Genomic DNA, 23936 nt, shown 5'->3' on the forward strand with positions numbered 1-23936 from the left:
TCCGTGGGCCTCTTGTCTGCACTTGGCTCCGGAGACTCCGTTCTGCTAATCCTCTGGCGGTTCTGGGTTATTTAGGCAGGTGTAGGTGGAATCTAAGTGATCAGCAGGACGCGCAGTGAGCCCAGCGTCCTCCTACATGGCCATCTTCTTCCCTCTCCTCTTGTTCTCAGTTTTTAAGAGTGTCTTATGCTTTGGCTCTCTCCCACTCTAACCTCTTTTTTTTTTCCTTCCCCTCCCCCATGGGTTCCTGTTAAGTTTCTCAGGATCCACATAAGAGTGAACACATATGGTATCTGTCTTTCTCTGTATGGCTCAAAGCCACTGTTTCTTTGGTGATTTTCTGTTAAGATGTATTTTTTGGTGATTTTTTTGTTAAGATCTATTGATGTAAATGGGGTGTTAAAGTACCCTATTAATGTATTATTATCAATTAGTTCCTTTATTTTGGTTATTGTTTTATGTACTTGAGTGCCCTCATGGTGGGTGCATAAATATTTACAATTGTTAGATCTTCCTATTGGATTGTACCCTTTACTATGGTATAGTAGCATTCTTTGGCTCTTGCTACAGTCTTTGTTTTTGGTTAAGTTTATTTATTTTGAGAGAGACAGAGTTGGGGAGGGACATAGAAAGGGGGAGAGAAAATTTCAAGCAGCCTCCATGCTGTCAGCCTGGAGCCCAACATGGTGCTCAAAGCAACCAGCCATAAGATCATGACCTGAGCCAAGACCTAGTTGGTCGCTCAAATGGCTGAGGCACCCTGGTGCCCCACAGTGTTTGTTTTAAGGACTCTTTTGCCTAACAAAAGTATCGCTACTTTTTCTTTTAACGTGATAAATTTTTCTCCATCCCCTCGTTTTCATTTTTTTTTAATAGAATTTATTGTCAACTTGGCTAACATACAGCGCATACAGTGTGCTCTTGGTTTTGGGGGTAGATTCCCGTGGTTCATTACTTATAGACAACACCCAGGGCTCATCCCAACAAGTGCCCTCCTCAATGCCCAAGACCCAATTTCCCTTGTCACCCACCGCCCCCCCCCCCATCAACCCTCTATTTGTTCTCTGCATTCAAGAATCTCCTATGGTTTGCCCCTCTCCTTCTCTGTTTGTAACTATTTTTCCCCTTCCCTTCCCCCACGGTCTTCTGTTAAGTTTCTCAAGTTCCACATATGAGCAAAAACATATGACATCTGTCTTTCTGTGACTTATTTCATGTAGCATAATACCTTCCAGCTCCATCCACATTGCAAGAGATAGCACGATTTCACTCTTTCTCCTTGCCAGGTAGTATTCTAGTGTATATATAAATCACATCTCTTTATCCATTCATCAGTTGATGGGCATTTAGGCTCTTTCCACAACTTGGCTATTGTTGAAAGCACTGCTATTGACTTTGGAGTACATGTGCCCCTGTGAATCAGCACTCCTGTATCCTTTGCATAAATCCCCAGTAGTGCTATTGAGGGGTCATAGGGTAGTTCTATTTTCAATTGTTTTGAGGAACCTACGCACTGTTTTCCAGAGCGGCTGCACCAGGTTGCATTACCACCCACAGTGCAAGCATCCCTTCACTTTCAATCTGCAGGTGTCTTTATGTCTAAAATGAGGTTTTTATAGGTAGCATACAGATGGGTCTTGTTTTTTAATCCATCCTGTCACCCTAGGTCTTTTGGTTGGAGTGTTTATTCCATTTATACCCAAAGTAACTATTGACAGGTATGTATTTATTGTCATTTTACTACTTGTTTTGTGGTTGTTTCTGGAGGTTTTCTCAAATCCTTTATTGTTTTTCTCTCTTTGATGTCTTTATAATTTGCTTTAATGATATATTTGGATTTCTTTCTCTTTATTCTTTGCGTGTTTATTAGTGGGTTTTGGTATATGATAAGCATTAATTTGTATATCACCTCTTCTGCGTGTAGCAGTCTATATTAAGTTGATGGTCACTTAAGTTAGAGCTCATTTTTTTTCTCCTCCCCATGGTTTAGATAAGCTATTATATTGTATATCCTTTTTTGGGGCATTCCTTGACTGATTTTTTTACAGAAATATACATTTTTACTGCTTTTACATTTCCTGCCTTTATACTGTCACTTTTGATCTCTCCTTTCCACTCAGAGTCCCCGATAATATTTCTTACAAGCTGATTTAGTGGTCACAAACTCCTTCCATTTTTGTTTGTCTGAGAAATTCTTTATCTCTCCTTCTATTATGAATGATAACCTTACTGGATACAGTATATTTGTCTGCAGATTTTTCTCATTCAGCACTTTGAATATGTCATGCCATTTCGTTCTGCCTTGCAAAGTTTCTGTTGAAAAATCTCCTGCTAGCCTTGTGGGTTTTCCCTTGGAAGTTAATGACTTGTTTTGCTGCTTTTAAGATTTGTAGCAGTGGGGTGCCTGCGTGGCTCAGTTGGTTAAGCATGACTTGATCTTAGTTCAAGTCGTGACCTCACAGTTCATGGGTTTAAGCCCTCCAGTGGGCTCTGCACTGACAGCACAGAGAATGCTTGGGATACTCTCTCTCTGTTTCTCTCTCTCTCTCTCTCTCTCTCTTTCTGCCCCTCCCCTGCTTGTGTCTGCGTCTGTCACAGAAAAAAACCAAAAACAAAACAAAAAAAACAAAACACTAAAAAAAAAGATGTTAGCAGTATGTTTTGCAAATTTAATTACATGTCTTGGGTGTTGATTTTGATGGAAGTTCTCTGTGCCTTCTGGATCTGAATGTCTGTTTTCTTCTCCACATTAAGGAATTTTTCAGTTATTGTGTCTTCAAATCAATTATCTGTCCCCTTCTCTCTGTCTTCTTCTTCTGGGACTCCTATCATATGAATGTTTTTACATTTGACGGAGTCACCATGTTCCCTAAGTCTATTCTTGCATTGGATAATTCTTCTTTGTCTTCTTCAGCTTCACTGCTTTCCATTACTTTGTCTTCTAGGTCATTAATTTGTTCCTCTGCTTCTTCCAGCTTGCTGTTCATTTTTTACTGCACTCTTCATCTCTGATTCTTGAACTCTTTTATGTCTGTGGTAAGGGTCTCTGATGTCTTCTATTCTTTTCTCAAGTCCAGTGAATATCCTTATGATCATGGTTTTAAATTCTCCATTAGGCATGTTATTTACACCTGTCCCATTTAGGTCTCTGGCCATGGCCTTATCCTGTTCTTTCATTTGGGATAAATGCCTCTGTCTTTTCATTTTGTCTAAGTATCTGCCAGCTTCTGTGTGTTAGAGAAGCAGGTTATGTCACCTGCTCCCAAAAAGTAATGGACTTAGGGAAAAGACATCATGTAATGCCCAGGGTCTAGCACTTCAGGGAGTGTCACCAGTGTGTGCTGCATGTGTCCTGCTGTTGTGTTCTCGCTATGCTATCCTTCAGGCCAGTCATCTGCAGAGGCTCTCCTTGCCTGGTCTGGTGTGTGTTTGGTCCCTGGCCTGAATGTAGCGAGTTTTAACCAGGTGTGCTCTGGTCTGCTTACGAAATGAGACCTGTCACCACCTCTACTGGAACTGAGGCCAAGAGAGACTCTCTGGTTGGGAGATGTGTGTGGGCAGGCATTTGTCCTGGTCTTCTGGGGGACGGGTCTGCTGTGCTGGAACTCAAGCAAGAGTGATTGAGAAAGGTAGTTCCACCAGAGTGCAAGGGGGTGGTGCTTGGTGTAAGCAAGTTAGGTAGCCAGTGTTAGCAATGCATTGCTTCCTGCAGGTAGCTTTATGTTTGTGGTGAGGGGCAGGAGAAGGAGATGGTGGCAGCCAGCAGCTTTGTTCTTACAGACAGGTCTCTCTGAACTTTGCCTCTGAGGGACGTGCTCTGAGAAGAGCAAATAATTTCCCCACTGTGTGCCCCAGGCACTCTTCAGACTACGGTATCCATGCTGTATGCTTCCACGTTGTTTGCTTGCCCTCTGTCCAAGAGCAGTGTAGTACCTCAGGGCTCTAACCCAGCTAAACCGGATGCCCTTTAAAACTCCAGACTTTAGGGGCGCCTGGGTGGCGCAGTAGGTTAAGCGTCCGACTTCAGCCAGGTCACGATCTCGCGGTCCGTGAGTTCGAGCCCCGCGTCAGGCTCTGGGCTGATGACTCAGGGCCTGGAGCCTGTTTCCGATTCTGTGTCTCCCTCTCTCTCTGCCCCTCCCCCATTCATGCTCTGTCTCTATCTGTCTCAAAAATAAATAAACGTTGAAAAAAAAAAAGAATCACTGAGATTCTTTGATAAAAAAAAAACTCCAGACTTTAAGCACTACTGGTTGCAAGAACTCACACAATGCAGCCCCTCTTGTTTTCCAAGCCAGCGGGTATGGGGAAATGTTCTCTTTGTGCATTCCCCTGTGCGTTCCTCTCTCTCACCCTTATCCACAGCCTCGACTCCCTCCCCTCTGCAGCAGCCAGGATCTGTTTCTCTTCTAGATGACATTTCTGCATCAAGGACCTTCTTTGATGTGGCCTCTTCTCTCCCTTTTGTTGTGGAGTTTGTTCTTGTGGAGTTTGTTAATTTTAAGTAATCCAAAGCAGGGGCACCTGGGTGGCTTAGTTGGATAAGCGTCTGTCTTCAGCTCAGATCATGATCTCATGGCTCATGAGTTCAAGTCCCGCACTGGGCTCTGTGCAGACAGCTGGGAGTCTGGAGCCTGCTTCAGATTCTTTGTCTCCCTCTCTCTTTGTCCCTCCCCCGCTTGCACTCTGTCTCTCTCCCCAAAATAAAATAAACATTAAAAAAATTAAATAATCCAAGGCAAACTAAAACAACACATTATTATCATTTAAGCCAGCATTTTCCAAACTGTGTTATGAGCTATATATACACTACGGATAATTTTGAACTAAATGTATTTATAAGTGCATAAGAAAAAAATATAAAATGTATTTAAGTTTTGTTATGAAAGTATAATAATAATGCACTTTTAAGAAAGAAACGGTAGGGGCGCCTGGGTGGCGCAGTCGGATAAGCGTCCGACTTCAGCCAGGTCACGATCTCGCAGTCCGTGAGTTCGAGCCCCGCGTCAGGCTCTGGGCTGATGGCTCGGAGCCTGGAGCCTGTTTCCGATTCTGTGTCTCCCTCTCTCTCTGCCCCTCCCCCGTTCATGCTCTGTCTCTCTCTCTCCCAAAAATAAATAAACGTTGAAAAAAAAAATTAAAAAAAAAAAAAAAGAAAGAAACGGTATAGTAGGTAAAAGAATACCTGGAAGTTGCATGAAAATGCTTGATTCCTTTTGAATTTAGTAACAGAAATACTATATAATTCTAATTATTGGTTATTTTCATTGTTATAAAGGTTTTGTAAACTTATGTGAATTAAGTATTTGTTATTATATAGATATGACCATTTTTATAGTCTGCTTTCTTCAAAATATAAGTTATAACTAGTTAATTCTTTATAGTATTCTCTCAATAAATATTTTTTAAATTAGCATTAAAAATAAGTAAATTAGGGGCGCCTGGGTGGCGCAGTCGGTTAGGCGTCCGACTTCAGCCAGGTCACGATCTCGCGGTCCGTGAGTTCGAGCCCCGCGTCAGGCTCTGGGCTGATGGCTCGGAGCCTGGAGCCTGTTTCCGATTCTGTGTCTCCCTCTCTCTCTGCCCCTCCCCCCTTCACGCTCTGTCTCTCTCTGTCCCAAAAATAAATAAACGTTGAAAAAAAAATTTTTAAATAAAATGTTAAAAAAAAAAAAAGTAAATTAAATAAAACTTAACCATGATCAATTAACTTGGGAAATACACTGCCAGAGTCAAAAGGGATGGCTCCAAAGCAAAGTTCAAATAAACAATTTTATACTTTCAGACACTGTACTTTGAGGCAAGAAATCTGTGTTTTTGTAGCTGATGTTAATTCAGATTCATGCTGTATTTCAGTTACACTGATTTGTAATTATTTCTTAGATGAAAGAGGGAAGTAGGTGGATGCCCCTTCCTAGTGCAGCAATAATTGCACATTTAGATTCTTAGTGCTTATTTTAACCAACATTCCTTAGAAGAATATAAACACTGTTACCTTTATTGAAAAGAAGTTTGTTTCAAGTGGCAAAATTCACTAAAAGTTTAACTATTTATTAAGTATAACAGCACATAGTGTTAAAAAATACTACTTGTCTAGAACCGCGATTGAAAATTTTTTAGAAATGGCCTGATAATAACTTTGACTTTGCCCTATGACCTCTATTGTATCCATTCCACTCTACTATTGTAACATGAAAGCAGCCACAGATAAAAGGTAAAAGTCGGAGTATAGCTGTATTCAAATAAAACTTTATTCATGAACACTGAAATTTAAGCATAATTCTCATGTGTGGCAAAATAGTGTTTTATAATTTTTCCCCAAACATTTTAAAATAAAACATCATTCTTAGCTTGCAGGTTCTATCAGAACAGGCTACAGGAAGAATTTGGCCCTATAGCAACAGCAAAACCAAGCCTCCTTAGAGACTACTATTCCAAAACAGATTGGTTGTACTAGCCATGTGCCCAAAAATAAGAATACTGAAAAATAAAAGACAAATTAGCAAGGGCTGACTAAAGTGTAAGAGATCAGGTCCTCACCCAGGATGTCCACCTGCCCTGCTGATGCATGGCCACCTCCCCTTGGCATTCCCAGCCACCAGCAGCAAATGAAAGCATCCAGACCAGGTGCACACAGTCCTGCAGCATGCAGGCTGTCCCATCTAGTTCTGAGCAACATTTACTTGCTGAGCAAGGTTTTCTCATCCATCAAGTCGCTGCTACCTACTGTGGTTCCCAGAGGGACAGAAAGCTGCCTTTCTGTCCCTCACCTGCTGGGTTTGTAGTCCAAGACAGAGTCCAGCTTCTCTGGTTGCTCATGGCCCAGTGGAGGTAGCAGCTGATTTGTGCTCTTCATACAAGTGAGTTGGGGGCTGTGACAGGCCCATGGGGATCACAGCCAAGGTGAATGGTTGACTCTGGTGCTTCAAATTTACTGAACATCTTATTTGGCAGAGGATAAACTACCTTCTAGAAAACATGTTTAAAGAATGTTTTTTGCTCAGTATGGGATATTTGGGCCCTTTCCCATCAGAGACAGAGGATCAAAGAAAGGGCACTCTGGGTTTAGTGTGGGAGTGGCCCAGTTTGTTTTCCCAGCAAACGTCCTGGGCACAGCTGGAACACAATGGTGCAGTAGATAATGTGCCCCCCCCCCCCCCCCCCCGCCTTCCCTTCCTTGGGCTTCAGGCCTGAAGAAAGCAGGAGAAAGCTCCTCCACACCCCCCAACCCAGCAGAGAACCCCAGCAGCTCTGGCTGTTGCTGAGTCCACCTGTCCTGGACAGACCGCCCTAATTGCATGTGGTAAGCACCGCTGGGGCCCTGGGCCCTGGCTGCCAAGTACTTGGCTGGAACCCCTCACTCTGAGCTTCAAGACGCCCAAGGAACAGGAGCCCTGGGCACATTGCTGCCTCTGTAACAGCTGGGCGGAAGGGCTGGAATCCTGGCTGGAGCACCAGAGGCGGCACGGAGAGAGGGCGCGGGGAGGGGGACGGGGGGGGGGGGGGCATCGGAGGCCAGGAACAGGGTGGGCTGCCCCTGCAGCTCTTGGCCTCGCTACAAGGCTTCCTGCCTTGGAGGTTCCGCCGCCAGCGCCTCCGGGAACTGCCCGGCTTCTGAGCATTTGGCTGGGTCTCTGCCGCTGCTGTTGGGACCTGGCGGCCTGCACGCTAGGGTTGGAGGGCAGCGCGGCCTTGAAGCGCGAGGCGGCAGGGACTCCTGTCCCTCCAGAAGTCTGTCCCGAAATGAGCGTCTGGGCTGGGGCGTGGTGCCAACACCGACCTCGCCACCCTCCTTCAGAGGACAGGGCGGGCAGCTCCTAGCATGCTGTTGTGAGTGTGTGTGTGTGTGTGTGTGCGCGCGCGCGCGCGCAGGAGAGTCTCCGCAGGACTCAGGATGTGGGGCTTTCAAACTTAGCAGCGGAGCCTCCAGGGTCTCCGTGTCACCTTCCTGGCCCAGACTAGTTCAGGTAGCACAGCCCTAGCCAAGATTCCCCTGGAGACTGAACTTCTCTGGCCCTGGCTCCTCCTGCGGCTAAGAAGCAAGAGGGGGCCCTGAGTGTTGAGTCCCTGTTTCCTTCTCTTCCTTTCTTCCCCGACTCTGGGCGCTGGGCCCCCATCCCAGACCTGACCAGACGCAAGCGCTGGCCTGTGGCACTTCCAAAATCTGGGAGATGAAGTGGCAGGTTCAGTGATGCAGGGTAGGCATTTTGAGTTTGGGGCGGGAGGGTGGCAGAATGGTGGCAGCCAGGCTGCCAGCTGCCAGAGGCCATTCACCCCTGGCCAGAGCCCTTCCCCTTCCATAGTCCCAACGTCCATGTCTGGAAATAGAAGCAGTCTTTACAGTTCTCACCTCAAGACCTTGCCTTTGGTGTCTTTTCCCTTATTCTAGTGGTAGGGCTCTCCCTCTGTGGTCCTCATCTTGCTGCTGCCTTTTGTTTTTGTTTTGAATCCACTCTAGATCAGGAAATCAAGGTGACAGCAGATGTTGAGGAGAGCAGGGTACTTGTACAAATCGCTGAAATGAGGAGTCTTAGCCTCTCAGAAAAATCCACATCCATAGCTGCATACCAGCAACCAGGCCCATTGATTCCAATGTCTTGGTTTCATCCTGAATAAACTCTGGTGCAGGACTGGGTGTCCTTTAATGCACCTGTGTCCACTTGGTCCTCTCCTTGCTCCTCTCAGGCTATGCAGATCCCACCTGCCCTTCCCTACCTCCTTTTCCAATGTATTTTCTCCTGCCAGGGCAGGTATTATCCACCAGAGTCCTCTCCGTATTTCCTGCTGGTGAAAAATTAGGAAAGCATTGTACTAGCTCCGTTTATTGTGATCCACTCTCATCATCCCTATTGATTTATTATCTGTAACTTGTATTTTAGTTCTTGATTATATTCTGGACTTATGTAAACAAACTTTTTAACTATAGAAAATAATTTTCAAGTTGTGTAGAAAGGGTGGTGTGCTCAGCAGAATAATGACTCCCACAGAGTAGTCCTACTTCCTAATCTTCAGACCTGTGAATATGCTATCTCACATGGAAAAAAAAAAAAAAGACTGTAAGGATGTGATTAAATTAATGATACTGATATAGAGAAACATTCCCCATGGATTATTTATGTGGGTGCAATGTAATCACAAGGGTCCTCAGAGGGCCACAGTCAGAGAAGGAAATGTCGGGACAGAAAAAGAAGCAGAGGCAGGAGTGAGATGAGAGCTGCAAGGGGCAATGAGTCAAGGAATGTCAATGGCCTCTGGGAGCTGGTTAAAGCATGGAACAGATTCTCCCACTAGAACTTCCAGAAGGAGCCCAGCCCTGCCAAAATTTTGATGCTAGGATGGTGACACCCATTTGGAACTTCTGATTTCTAGGACTGTAAGAGTATAAATAATGTGTTAATTTGTTACATCAACAATAGGAAACTGATGTAGGTAGTGAGATGTATTTTTTCTGAAGCAGAGATTTAGTATAATATTGGTAAGTGAAACTTCCTTGTATCAAGGAATTAGAATGAAGAAGGGTGACTCTGACAATCTATTTTCTCTGAAAATCAATTCTGAGCCACTCCTCTCAGAAGAGAAGGGGAACTATGGGCAGATGCTAAGGACCCATCCCTGAAGACAGGCTGGGACTGTGAGCACAGAAGCCTCAGGGGACAACACAGGAAGGAGCTGTGTGTGCAGGACCCTGTTGAAGAGCTTTCAGGGGCATCTACAGCTGGGACAAGGACATGCCAAGAGGGCTTCCTGAGGGCTTTGCATCTTTATCTTCACCAGCAGCTGAGCAGGGACGATGTCTCATTGGTAGAAGAAAGAAGTTAACCATGGTGAGTAATATGTTTTATTCAACTCAGTTTTGTCTCTTTTTCTTCCATATTATACTAGGATAAAGTGACAGCAATATTTTATTTAATGCTTAAACTTTTTAAAATGCCACTATAGTTAACATACAGTGTTATATTAGTTCCAGGTATACAATACAGTGATTCAACACTTCCATACAATACCAGTATGCTTAAACTTTTATAATTTTTTTTTACACAAAGTAAGATTAAGATAAATAAAAACACATACCACATGATTTTATTAATATGTGGAATTTAAGAAACAAAAGAAATGAACAAAGAAAAAAGAGACATAAAAAATAGACTATTGGGATGCCTGGGTGGCTCAGTGAGTTGAGCATTCAACTCTTGATCTCAGCTCAGGTCATGATCTCATGATTGGTGAGATTGAGGAGCCCCAGGTTGGGCTCTGCACACTGACCCATGTGGAGCCTGCTTGGGATTCTCCCTCTCTCCCTCTCTCTCTGCCTCTCGCCTGCTCATGCTCTTTCTGTCTCTCCAAAATTAAATAAATAAACTAAAAAGAATAAATAGGGGCACTTGGGTGGCTCATTTAGTTGGGCATCTGACTTTGGCTTAGGTCATGATCTCATCATTCATGAGTTCGAGCTCCACGTCTGGATCTGACAGCTGGGAACCCGGACCCTGCTTCAGATTCTGTGTGTGTGTCTCTCTCTGTCCCTCCACCTCTCACACTCTGTCTCTGTCTTTCTCTGTTTCAAAAACAAATAAACATTAAAAATAATAATAATAAAAAATTAATGTTTTTAAAAAATGACTCTTAAATACAAAGACAAACTAGTAGTTGCCAGAGGGGAAGTGGGGAGAGGGATGGGTGAAATAGAGGAATGGTATTAAGAGGATACTTATCATGATGAGCGCTGAATAATGTACAGAATTCCTTAATCACTATATTGTACACTTGAAACTAAGGTAACACTGTATGTTAGTTATACCTCAATTTAAAAAGTAAGATTAAGATTATTAAGTAGAAGACCATTGCTTTTCACAGTTCTTTAAGCCTGAATTAAACTGTGCTTGTATTAGACGTGGCTCATCCACTTAAAAATGGGGATGCTTTTAAGAAAATACAAAAGCTGGCTCCTAATTACACATTCAAATACTGGCACTACCCCTTCATATTTGTGTGATGTTGGACAGGTCACCTAACCTCTCTGACCCTGGATTTCCTTACTTCTAAATCACAGATAGCAATACTCTAATCACCCAGCTGTTGGAGATATGTATATATTAGCACATATCTAAAGGGAGATAGCAATCTCCAATAATACCAATGAGTGAGTAGTGATTAATAGTCAAATTGGGCATGGCGTAATCACTCTCAATGTCTGTTGGGTCTGGTTCTGCTTTGGATGCATTTCACCACTTGTGGCCCATTTCTATTTCTACATGCCCCTTGAGCCACACTGATCTAATTCCAGCTGAAACTCTAGTGTGTGGTTGAAGGGATGGACAGGGAAGCAGTCTTCTTCTGTGCCCACCTTCCTCTAAGCCCTTTATTTTGAGGATCTTATTTAATCCTCATAAGCTGTGGGCTAGTACTGTTATTCTCCTTGTTTTCCAAGTGACGAAACTGACACTCAGTGCTTTTAGTACTTGGCCAACATCACAAAGCAAGTAATGACTTACCAAGATTCAACCTGAGGCAAGTCTGACTCCTGGGCTCTCATGGCCACAGCAGTTCACTTCTCCTAGGACCCCACTGCTAGCTCCACTCAACTCAGTGATTCTATTCATGGTTCTTTTGAAGTAGCTTTCAAAGATTTCTCTTATTACCAAAGTCCTGTGTAGTTACCATAACAAACTTTGAAAATATTGATAAATCTGAAAGGAAAATTTATATTCACCTGTAACCCCACAACACAGAAAATCTACCCAGCAGAGATAATCTCTCTTCATCTTTTGATTTATTTCCTTTCTGTTTTAAACATTTGTATGTTATAAAAAGGACTATTTTTGTTTAACCAAATCTTTATTTTTAGCAATTAACATTATTCCTCAAGTGAAAGTAAACATTCTTATAATTAAAATGTTTTACATAATTATTTCTCTTGTATAAATTTCCAGAAATAAGAATTGAAAATTCTATGTTAAGCAGAAACCATTTTTAAAGTTTTTTGATCTATATGTACCACCAAAGGGTCAAGGCAGGAAGGACTGTAGAGTATGTAAATCTGCATGGATAAAGGTTAGAGTCTTGTTAACTGGTATCATGTTATATTAAAAGATTCCTATTGGGGTGCCTGGGTGGCTCAGTTGGTTGAGTGTTTGACTTTGGCTCTGATCATGATCTCATGCTTTGTGAGATCAAGCCCTACACAGGGCTCCTAGCTGTCAGCTCCAAGCCTGCTTCAGATCCTCTGCCCCCTTTGTTCTTCCCCTCTCTGCTTGTCCTCTTTCTCTCTCTCTCTCTCTCTCTCAAAAATAAACATTTAAAAAAATGAAAGATTCCTGTTACTTCATAGAAGAGAAATAATATCACGGTCTTAATTTGTACAAGCAGGTTGATTTTTTTAAATGTTTGTTTGTTTATTTATTTATTCATTTATTTATGAGAGAGAGAGAGAGAGAGAGAGGCAGAGCACGAGTGGGGGAGGGGCAGAGAGAGAGGGACACACAGAATCCGAAGCAGGCTCCAGGCTCTGAGCTGTCAGCACAGAGCCTGATGCGGGGCGCAAACTCACAAACTGCAAGATCATGACTTGAGACGAAGCCCTACTTTTAATGGACTGAGCCCCCAAGCGCCCCCAGACAGGTTTTTTTTTTTCATTTTTCTTACAACTATTTGTTTCTTTATATGAGCTTTCCAGCTTATGTAACTTGCCAATTTTTATGCTGGAATGTTTATTTTATTATATATTTGTAAGACTTATTTATTAGGAATATAATATTTCTTTCATTCTGACGTTTTAGTTCTTCTTTTTTTTTGTACATAAAAGTGTACAAATAGATAAAATCATGAATGAAAATGGAATTATTACAACCAATCCCTCAGAGATACAAGCAATTATCAGGGAATACTATGAAAAATTACATGCTAACAAACTGGACAAACTGGAAGAAATGGACAAATTCCTAAACACCCACACCCTTCCAAAACTCAATCAGGAGGAAATAGAAAGCTTGGACAGACCCATAACCAGTGAAGAGATTGAATCAGTCATCAAAAATCTCCCAACAAATAAGAGTCCAAGACCAGATGGCCTCCCAGGGAGTTCTACCAGACGTTTAAAGCAGAGATAATACCTATCCTTCTCAAGCTATTCCAAAAAATAGAAAGGGAAGGAAAACTTCCAGACTCATTCTATGAAGCCAGTATTACTTTGATTCCTAAGCCAGACAGAGACCCAGTAAAAACGAGAACTCCAGGCCAATATCCCTGATGAATATGGATGCAAAAACTCTCAATAAGATACTAGCAAATCGAATTCAATAGCATATAAGAAGAATTATTCACCATGATCAAGTGGGATTCATTCCTGGGATGCAGGGCTGGTTCAACATTCGCAAATCAATCAACGTGATACATCACATTAATAAAAGAAAAGATAAGAACCATATGATCCTGTCAATTGATGCAGAAAAGGCATTGACAAAATTCAGCAAACTTTCCTAATAAAAACCCTCGAGAAAGTCGGGATAGAAGGAACATACTTAAACATCATAAAAGCCATTTATGAAAAGCCCACAGCTAACATCATCCTCAATGGGAAAAAGCTGAGAGCTTTTTCCCTGAGATCAGGAACACGACAGGGATGTCCACTCTCACCGCTGTGGTTTAACATAGTGTTGGAAGTTCTAGCATCAGCAATCAGACAACAAAAGGAAATCAAAGGCATCAAAATTGGCAAAGATGAAGTCAAGCTTTCGCTTTTTGCAGATGACATGATATTATACATGGAAAATCCAACAGACTCCACCAGAAGTCTGCTAGAACTGATACATGAATTTAGTAAAGTTGCAGGATACAAAATCAATTTACAGAAATCAGTTGCATTCTTATACACTAACAATGAAGCAACAGAAAAACAAATAAAGAAACTGATCCCATTCACAATTGCACCAAGAAGCATAAAATACCTAGGAATAAATCTAACCAAAGATGTAAAAGATCTGTATGCTGAAAACTATAGAAAGCTTATGAAGGTAATTGAAGAAGATATAAAGAAATGGAAAGACATTCCCTGCTCATGGATTGGAAGAATAAATATTGTCAAAATGTCAATACTACCCAAAGCTATCTACACATTCAACGCGATCCCAATCAAAATTGCACCAGCATTCTTCTCGAAACTAGAACAAGCAATCCTAAAATTCATATGGAACCACAAAAGGCCCCGAATAGCCAAAGTCATTTTGAAGAAGAAGACCAAAGCAGGAGGCATCACAATCCCAGACTTTAGCCTCTACTACAAAGCTGTCATCATCAAGACAGCATGGTATTGGCACAAAAACAGACACACAGACCAATGGAGTAGAATAGAAGCCCCAGAACTAGACCCACAAACGTATGGCCAACTCATCTTTGACAAAGCAGGAAAGAACATCCAATGCAAAAAAGACAGTCTCTTTAACAAATGGTGCTGGGAGAACTGGACAGCAACATGCAGAAGATTGAAACTAGACCACTTTCTCACACCATTCACAAAAATAAGCTCAAAATGGATAAAGGACCTGAATGTGAGACAGGAAACCATCCAAACCCTAGAGGAGAAAGCAGGAAAAGACCTCTCTGACCTCAGCTGTAGCAATTTTTTACTTGACACATCCCCAAAGACAAGGGAATTAAAAGCAAAAATGAACTACTGGGACCTTATGAAGATAAAAAGCTTCTGCACAGCAAAGGAAACAACCAACAAAACTAAAAGGCAATCAACGGAATGGGAAAAGGTATTTGCAAATGACATATCGGACAAAGGGCTAGTATCCAAAATCTATCAAGAGCTCACCAAACTCCACACCCGAAAAACAAATAACCCAGTGAAGAAATGGGCAGAAAACATGAATAGACACTTCTCTAAAGAGGACATCCGGATGGCCTACAGGCACATGAAAAGATGCTCAACGTCGCTCCTCATCAGGGAAATACAAATCAAAACCACACTCAGATATCACCTCACGCCAGTCAGAGTGGCCAAAATGAACAAATCAGGAGACTATAGATGCTGGAGAGGATGTGGAGAAACGGGAACCCTCTTGCACTGTTGGTGGGAATGCAAACTGGTGCAGCCACTCTGGAAAACAGTGTGGAGGTTCCTCAAAAAATTAAAAATAGACCTACCTTATGACCCAGCAATAGCACTGCTAGGAATTTACCCAAGGGATACAGGAGTGCTGATGCATAGGGGCACTTGTACCCCAATGTTTATAGCAGCACTCTCAACAATAGCCAAATTATGGAAAGAGCCTAAATGTCCATCAACTGATGAATGGATAAAGAAATTGTAGTTTATATACACAATGGAGTACTACGTGGCAATGAGAAAGAATGAAATATGGCCCTTTGTAGCAACATGGATGGAACTGGAGAGTATTATGCTAAGTGAAATAAGCCATACAGAGAAAGACAGGTACCGTATGGTTTCACTCGTATGTGGATCCTGAGAAACTTGACAGAAACCCATGGGAGAGGGGAAGGAAAAAAAAAAGAGGTTAGAGTGGAAGAGAGCCAAAGCATAAGATACTCTTAAAAACTGAGAACAAACTGAGGGTTGATGGGGGCTGGGATGGAGGGGAGGGTGGGTGGTGGGTATTGAGGAGGGCACCTGTTGGGATGAGCACTGGGTGTTGTATGGAAACCAATTTGAAAATAAACTTCATATATTCCAAAAAAAAAAAAAAGTGTTTTAAAACATGCATAGTAAAATCCATTAAACTTTCTGTATGTACTTCAGTGTTCAGGATAATACCTATCTATATATTTTACTAGAGCTGCCATAATAAAATACCACAGAATGGAGGGCTTAGGAAAAATTTATTTTCTCACAGTTCTAGAGGCTGGAAGTCCAAGATCAGGGTGTCAGGTTGGTTTTTCCTGAGGCCTCTCTCCTTGGCCTGCAGGTAGCCACCTTCTCACTGTGTCCTCACATGTTCTTTCCTCTGTACACACATCCCTGGTGTTTCTTTTGTGTCCAAATTTCCTCTGCTTATAAAGACATAGGTCATATTGGATTTAGGACACAGTTGAACAGCCTCGTTTTAACTTGTTCACTTCTTTAAAGGCCTATCTGCAAATAGAGTCACATTCTGAGGTATTGGGGGCCAGGTATTTAACATAAATGGGAGGGGACAATTCAGTTCATAACAGTTTATAAACGTTTTCTCCATCTCAGGATCATATGAAAATATTTAGATTTTGTTTTTGAGGTATTTGACATCAAATTTTATATTTAAATGTCATTTGAAATTTATTTTGATATATGGAACCATCCTTATTGAGAAATATTTACATAAAGAAAGGTTCCTAGATTATATAAGTAGTTTAAAGAATAATGGTAAAACAAGTACCCATGTCCTCATCACACAGTTTCATAAATAGAACGTTGTAATTCTTCTGTGTACCTTAATCTGATGATATTCCCTTACTTTCATTAGAGATTTCTATATGTATGCATGTTCCTAAATAATATATTGGCTTTTTCTTTTTTGACCTTTTATGTAAGTAGCATCGTATAATAATTATCCTTTTGTGATGTAATTTTTATTCTGTGTTAGAAACTGGTTTCAAAGATTCATCCATGTTGATGTATTAATTGATTTACGAAGAGAAATAATAAAGATCAGAGCAGAAATAAACAATATAGAATCTAAAAAACACTGTAGAGCAGATCAACGAAACCAAGAGTTGGTTTTTTCAAAAAATAAACAAAATTGACAAACCTCTAGCCAGGCTTCTCAAAAATAAAAGGGAGATGACCCAAATAGATAAAATCGTGAATGAAAATGGAATTATTACAACCAATCCCTCGGAGATACATACAATTATCAGGAAATACTATGAAAAATTATATGCCAACAAATTGGACAACCTGGAAGAAATGGACAAATTCCTAAACACCCACACTCTTCCAAAACTCAATCAGGAGGAAATAGAAAGCTTGAACAGACCCATAACCAGCGAAGAAATTGAATCGGTTATCAAAAATCTCCCAACAAATAGGAGTCCAGGACCAGATGGCTTCCCAGGGGAGTTCTACCAGACATTTACTGCAGAGATAATACCTATCCTTCTCAAGCTATTCCAAGAAATAGAAAGGGAAAGAAAACTTCCAGACTCATTCTATGAAGCCAGTATTACTTTGATTCCTAAACCAGACAGAGACCCAGTAAAAAAAGAGAACTCCAGGCCAATATCCCTGATGAATATGGATGCAAAAATTCTCAATAAGATACTAGCAAATCGAATTCAACAACATATAAAAAGAATTATTCACCATGATCAAGTGGGATTCATTCCTGGGATGCAGGGCTGGTTCAACATTCGCAAATCAATCAACGCGATACATCACATTAATAAAAGAAAAGATAAGAACCATATGATCCTGTCAATTGATGCAGAAAAGGCTTTTGACAAAATCCAGCACCCTTTCTTAATATTAGTTGATTTACTTTTACTATTCATTAGTTCGTAATTTAAATATAACCAAACTTATCCAATAATTTTAATGGATATTTGAATATTTCCAGCTTTTGCTATTATGGAAATGGTTCAACCCTCCTGGCTGGTGGCTTCCCTCAAAGGGCTCATCTTGCAGGTGCCTGCCCACGCGTGTGAGCCCCGTCCCGCCCTGCCCACTGGCTGCCCGCCCTAGCGGCGGGTTCGTTCTTGGGTCGTCCGCAGGCCGGGAGGGTCATCTTGGCTGTCAGGCCCCCAGTCCTCCTAAGTGCAGACAATGGTGGCCGCCTCCTCCTCCACAGCGTGCTGATTCCCACCGCCCCCCACCCCCACCTGTGCCTCTAGCCCCTGCTCCAGACCTCCTGCTGCCTTCCTCCCTACCAAGTGCCCTTCCCTCCCTCCGGTGGGGGTGGTTGGGTGGGGGCTGAGATCTGAGGTGTGTCCACCAAGGCCTTTTTCCATGCTGGAGGTCTTGCCAGACCACGTGTCTCTCTCCACCTCACCGGGCTCCTCCCACCACAGTAGACAACTTCAGATCAAAAGTGAGGACTGCTGAATTTAAGAATATTAGTGGAGGGGTGGGGTGGGGGGATGCCTGGGTGGCTCAGTCAGTTAAGCATCTAACTTCAGCTCAGGTCATGATCTCCAGGTTTGTGAGTTTGAGCCCTTTGCGGGGCTCTGTGCTGACAGCTTGGAGCCTGGATCCTGCTTGGAATTCTGTGTCTCCCTCTCTCTCTGCCCCTCCCCTGCTCATACTCTGTCTCTGTCTCTCAAAAATAAATAAATGTTCAAAAAAAGTATTAGTCAGGGGATGAAAAGAAACTAACTAGGATTCCTTCAGCAACCAGGAGTGAACAGGGAAGAACTCAGCACCAAATTCCCACATGGTCGGACAGGAAATATGTATTGAAGACCCACTCTTGGTTGCTGCTTGTGGTGGGCCCAAGTTCTTCTGAAGGAGGCCTGGTAGTGGCCCTGGAGCACTGGGGCACACACTGACCAGGTCTTCTTGGAGTCACTGCTTGGGAATGCAGCCAAAAGTGGGTGGTAAATGGCATCTAAGGCTGGGGACTGAGTCAACAAGTACCACAAAGGAAAGTTGCAAAGAGCTTTGAAGAGAGTTCAAGAATCAGGGGCTCGTGCATAAGTCAAGGGCTCATAGGAAAGTTGTCCTGGCAAATGAAGGTGAAGGCAGGCACTGCTTATAGGCCAAGGTGGAATCTGGAGGCCTTTCTGTTGGTGGAGAGCACACCACTGCCCATCTCACCTGTGGCGCCTAGGAGGTGGAGCAAGAGTGCACGTGTTAGTACCTGAAAGATGATGAACTATGCTAGGGGAGGTTGAAGCCAGAGGACACTCTGGTGGAGGTCCCTAGAGGTCCTGACATGCAAATTGGTTGTCCAACTTGGGTATAGGGGGAAAGACTAACCAAACCATCTAGTAGCTGGTTCCCTCTGAAGTTTCCCGCAGAATAGCTGGCACTCTTGCACTTGAACCCACACAGTTTTATCTGTTAAAGCAAATGATTAGAGGTCTTGGGGCTGAAAGGATCTCAACCTATTCTCAAACATTAAATGGATAAGAAGCCTGGCTCACTGGCGTGGAGCTGGGCATGGAATGTGAATGCCTAGGAATACTTTTGGTAACCAGAACTGATGCTGCGGGATGAACCAAACTCAGGGTTAAGGCACTGGTGCCGAAGTGCATCAGACCCCAGAAAAGGGGTTGGTTGATATAGACAGCAGGACAGTGGCCATGGAAGTCTGAATTCTCTAAGGAGTGTGTAACAACTCACCTGCCAATCAACTAACCTTGAAAATGAATGGCACTGGAGCTCGGGCCCATACCTGGCCATTGCTGGCAGTCAGTAATGCGAGTGAGAGGGATGGGAGCAGTGGGTGTGTGTGTGGTGGTTTCCCTTTTTGGGGGGCCAATGCTTCCCCCACCCCCCACCCCAAGGACGCTATGCTACAACAAGTAGGAAGGCTGCTGTGGTGAGCCTTGAAGCCTAGGGAGCTCCAGTGGAGCCCCAGGTGGAGCCACCACAAGTGCAGATCTTGGTGATAGTAGCAAATATTCAAAGGAGAACGTTGAAAGCTGAAGTGAAGAAGGATTCCATGTGAACAGCAGTTTGAACATAGGTCAATCGGTCCTGAGAGATGTGCAATGCCATTCTGAAGCGACGGCTGATGGCATCCCTTGCCCTCAGCCAGTGGAAAGGGAGTCGGAGTCCAGTTCAGATTCCCCCAATCCAGAGTGGTGGAGATGGGCATCATGAGGTGACCAGTGCAGTAATACAACCCATCCAGGAGAAGCCAGCAGGAGCCCTGGGGAGAGCTCTCTTTTCTTTGTAAGTGCAGGGTGCTCTGGAATGGGTTACCCTGGAGAGAAGGACCCGGACCTTGGAAAGCATCACGGTTCTGGCTGGCATGGGTGAGCTATCACTGGCCCTTGAAAATCTGGGGGAGAGGGTGTAAAATCTCAAGCCAGGCTGCACCCATATCTGCAGCAGGTCTCAAAGGTGAACAACCTCTGTCATACTGGAACAATGTAGGTAAGGGAAGTTGACAAGTTGGATCCTTAACTTTGGAATAAGGGCTGGGTTTTTTGGGCTGGGGTGTGAAGCAGGGCTGGTCAGGCGCATGGCTAGACAAGACAATGTCACCCACACACACATCAGGGGCACCCCCCCCCAGGACCCTTCTCCACCCCACGCCCACAACTGCCCCTGATTTCTCTCCCCCCTCCCTTCCTGGGGTGGAGTGTGGAGGTGAGGGTGGGGATCCCCTCGGTGCCAGTGGGCCCACGGATCTGGGCCCCTAGGGGGCCAGCGCCCCAGCTGCAGGGAGTGTCACTGCCTCACCTGGGAAGCCCGGCATGGGCGGGGACTGACTCCCCCCTCTTCCTGGGGTTCAGAGCCTGCCCACCCTGCCTGTTGCCCCTGTGCCTCGGTTCTGTGTGGCTGCCTCATTGAACCTCCGGCCTAGTAGCAGACTTAGAACTGGTGGATACCAGGGAAATCCAACTGTTTAATTAAAAGAAAGCATCAAGAAGGCCCTTGGTGGGTATTAAGGCAATGTGATTTCTGCCCAATGCTTTGAACATCAAAGTGAAGAAATTCAATGAAGCGCGGGTAAAGGAAGGGAGTAACTAGGACTCCCTTAAGGTAGCCGGATGCCTCCTCATTTAATTAGTGATGTACATGAATGGATGAACAAGATTCCTACTGTCCCTACCCACTTTCCAGTAAAACCACAGCCAAGGGAACCAGCTTGGTGGAATCAGTGGAGAAGAAGACCCTGTTGAGCTTGACTCTAGTCTGTCTGTGTGAAGAGACATGAGAGGTGTAGAATAAGTAGGAGGCCCTCAGCATTCCCCTATCCCCTTGAGGGAGGCAGGATCTACCAGCTTTGCGGGATGCTGGTGAAATACCACTACTTTTATCATTTTTTTCACTGACCAGGTGAGGCGTGGGGGGGGGGGATCCCCAAGGGGCTCTCACTTCTGGTGCCAAACACCTGGCCACAATGGCTGGGTAAGACAGGCTCTGGGCACAGTATGAGGTGGGGAGTTTGGGGTGGTACACCTGTCAAACAGTAATGCAGGTGTCCTAAGGGGAATTCAGGGAGGACAGAAACCTCCCATGGAGCAGAAGGGCAAAAGCTCACTTGATCTTGATTTTCATGCATAAAGACCATGAGAGCACAGCCTCATGATCCTTCTGACCCTTTGGGTTTTAAGCAGGAGGTGTTGGAAAAGTTACCACAGGGATAACTGGCTTGTGGCAGCCAAGTGTTTATAGCAACTCGCTTTTTGATCCTTTGATTTAGGCTCTCCCTGTCACCTTGAAGCAGAATTCACCAAGCCTTGGATTGTTTACCCGCTAATAGGGAATGTGAGCTAGGTTTAGATCCTGGTGAGACAGGTTAGTTTTACCCTACTGATGATGTGTTGTTGCCAGGGTAATCCTGTTCAGTACCAGAGAAACTGGAGGTTCAGACATTTGATGTATGTGCTTGGCTGAGGAGCGAATGGGGTTTCCCGGGGCCTGAGGCGACCAGCTGCCCAAAGTCCTGGGAATCTGTGGACGACCAGCTGCCCAGGACCCCAGTGCGACTGACCGCTTAAGTCCCGGAGAGCCTGAGGTCGACCTGCAGGCTGGACCTCGGCATGGTCGGCTGCCCAAGTCCTGGGGTCTGATGTTGAGCTGTGACCTGTGCCCTGGTGTGACACACCCCCCCCGAACTCACATCTGTCCCTTGTTCCCGTGGTCTTCTCCCTCCTCGAGTCCTGTCGTTGCTTCCATAGACCGAGCCACCCCCTACCCCTTCTGTCCCAGTCTGTTTTGGTCCCCTCGTCATGCAGCAGCCCTGTCCGAGCCTCTGGGGATGGAGGACTTGGTCCCCAAGCCGACCCCAGCCATCCCTTGTCCAACTGACTATTGCTTTTTGCCACGCATCGTCTTGCCCTCAGTCGTGTTTGTCTGGGTCACAGAACATGGCCTTGTGGGTTGCTTTGATTTCTGTACAAATCCTACAACATCCAAAACGAACGTGCCTATAGAAAAAACAAAGATGTGAACAATTCCAATTTTATCATTCTGGTTGTTTTTATTACTATTCTTGACTCATGCTTCTTTGTTGTAGCAGTGGCGGTGGAAGTGGAATGGTGGCAAAACACTGACCATCCCCAAACAGTGTCTAGTTGAATGAAGAGGACGCAGGAAGATCGGGGTCTGCGTCGGCGGACACTTCCAAATCTGACCAGGAACCGCTCCCACCATCCCGTGTCCTGGGCCTTTGGGGTTGGTGGTGTCAGGGTGCCTCCAATGAAATGTCAAAGTCGGCCCTGCCTGGGCCCGGAATGGGGGCAGCCTGGGTCTGAAGGCACGTGCAGGAGGAGCCAGTCCCCTAGCCTTGCAGATGTCCCTGTTCCAGGGAGGGTAGGAGAAAGATCCCCAAGGCCTTTGGCTGACTGTGCGCCTTCCACCGCCCCGAGCACGGAAACGCTACTGACCATGTGGATGAGGAGGTACGATGGAAAGACAAGCCGCACTGCGATCCCGTATTCGTCACACACCGACACCCTTACACAACCACCATAGAGCGGCTTGATCGAATGCCCCTTGCCTGGTGGTCGACTTTATAACACCCAACGAGGTTGACCCAGTGGCGGGTAGGCTGGATCAAGCCATTGTTAGGGAGAGTTGGGAATCAGAGGGAGGTGACAGTAGGAGTGGGGCATGGGAGATGGCTGAGAGGGACCCTGGAGACAGGATGGGGCAGGGCAGGAGCAGGACTAAGGCAGGGAAGCTGGGGCAGGGAGGGGACAAGGAGGGGTTGGGAGTTGGCCTGCATGGATGGGAGTGGGGTGGTGAGAATGAGTTTGAGGAGGCAGTTCAGAAGTGGATGGATGTAGGAATAGCTGTAGTTACAAGTATTTTTTTCGTGTGTGTGTGTGTGTGTGAGAGAGAGAGAGAGAGAGAGAGAGAGAATGATCTTTTAGGATCATTTGGAAATATTAACCTGTGTTATTCTCTAAGCACCTTAAACAAATTCAACAAACCTAAAACTGTAGGTCACATAACTTTGAGAATGTTAACACGGGGATACAAATGGAAACATGTAAACTCGTCGCTATTGTTCTTCATCTAGCTAGATACAGAGAACTAGAAGGGTGGACCCACAGACTGAAATCATGTTTCTCTTTTTGAGAAAGGTGGTGAAAAGAGGACAAAAGAAGGACAATTCAAAACACAATCTCTGCAGTCAAGGGGCCCAAACAGAAAGGTTTAGGACTGGAAGGACAGCTTCCGTCATTCCTTGTGCCTAACCTGGGACCAAGAGGGGAAGGCAGCTATGCTCCTCCCTCACCGATTAGGTAGGACAGCCCTCTTCTAGTCAGCTCCAGTTCTCCTCCCCCACCCCAACAATCACTCCTTGTATCTTCCCCTTTTGCCACCATGGAGCTTTCCCACTCTTCTGCCTGCCTTTGACTTGAGGCTCTGTCAGACTCAGGTGGTGGTAGCCGCTCACTTTCTTGCTGTCAATAAGTAAGTCCTGTTCTCATGTGGGGTAATCTTTATCTCCACAGAGGTTATTAGTTTGGGGATCCACTAAAAGCACTCAGAGTAATACCCATGCCCAGTGTCATGAACTCCCTCTCTCTCCCTCTCCCCCTCCCTTCCTTTCCCTTTAAAGTTGGAAGGGAAGGGAAGGGAAGGGAAGGGAAGGGAAGGGAAGGGAAGGGAAGAAAGGAGGGATGGAGAGAGGAAGGAAGGGAGGGAGGAAGGAAGAGAAGAAGAGAGGGATGGAGGAAGGAAAATAGGTCAACTCCCTGCCTGCTTGCCTACCTACCTACCTTCATCTACTATATTTTTTGGTCACACATATTTAAGGTGGAGATACAATTAAAATGCCAAAATTGCCATCCTTTTCAAAGTGTACAGTTTGGGGGCA

General features: G+C 44.5%; 1 pseudogene; it reads left to right on the top strand.

Annotated features, from left to right (window-relative positions):
• Nucleotides 1-18238: 18238 nt before the first annotated feature.
• On the top strand, nt 18239-21608 carry LOC147575477 (28S ribosomal RNA; annotated as a pseudogene).
• The last annotated feature ends 2328 nt before the right edge of the window (nt 21609-23936 follow it).

The sequence above is a fragment of the Puma concolor genome, chromosome D3 (assembly GCF_028749965.1).
Source record: "Puma concolor isolate L17-30 chromosome D3, mPumCon1.1.hap2, whole genome shotgun sequence".
NCBI classification, from domain to species: domain Eukaryota; kingdom Metazoa; phylum Chordata; class Mammalia; order Carnivora; family Felidae; genus Puma; species Puma concolor.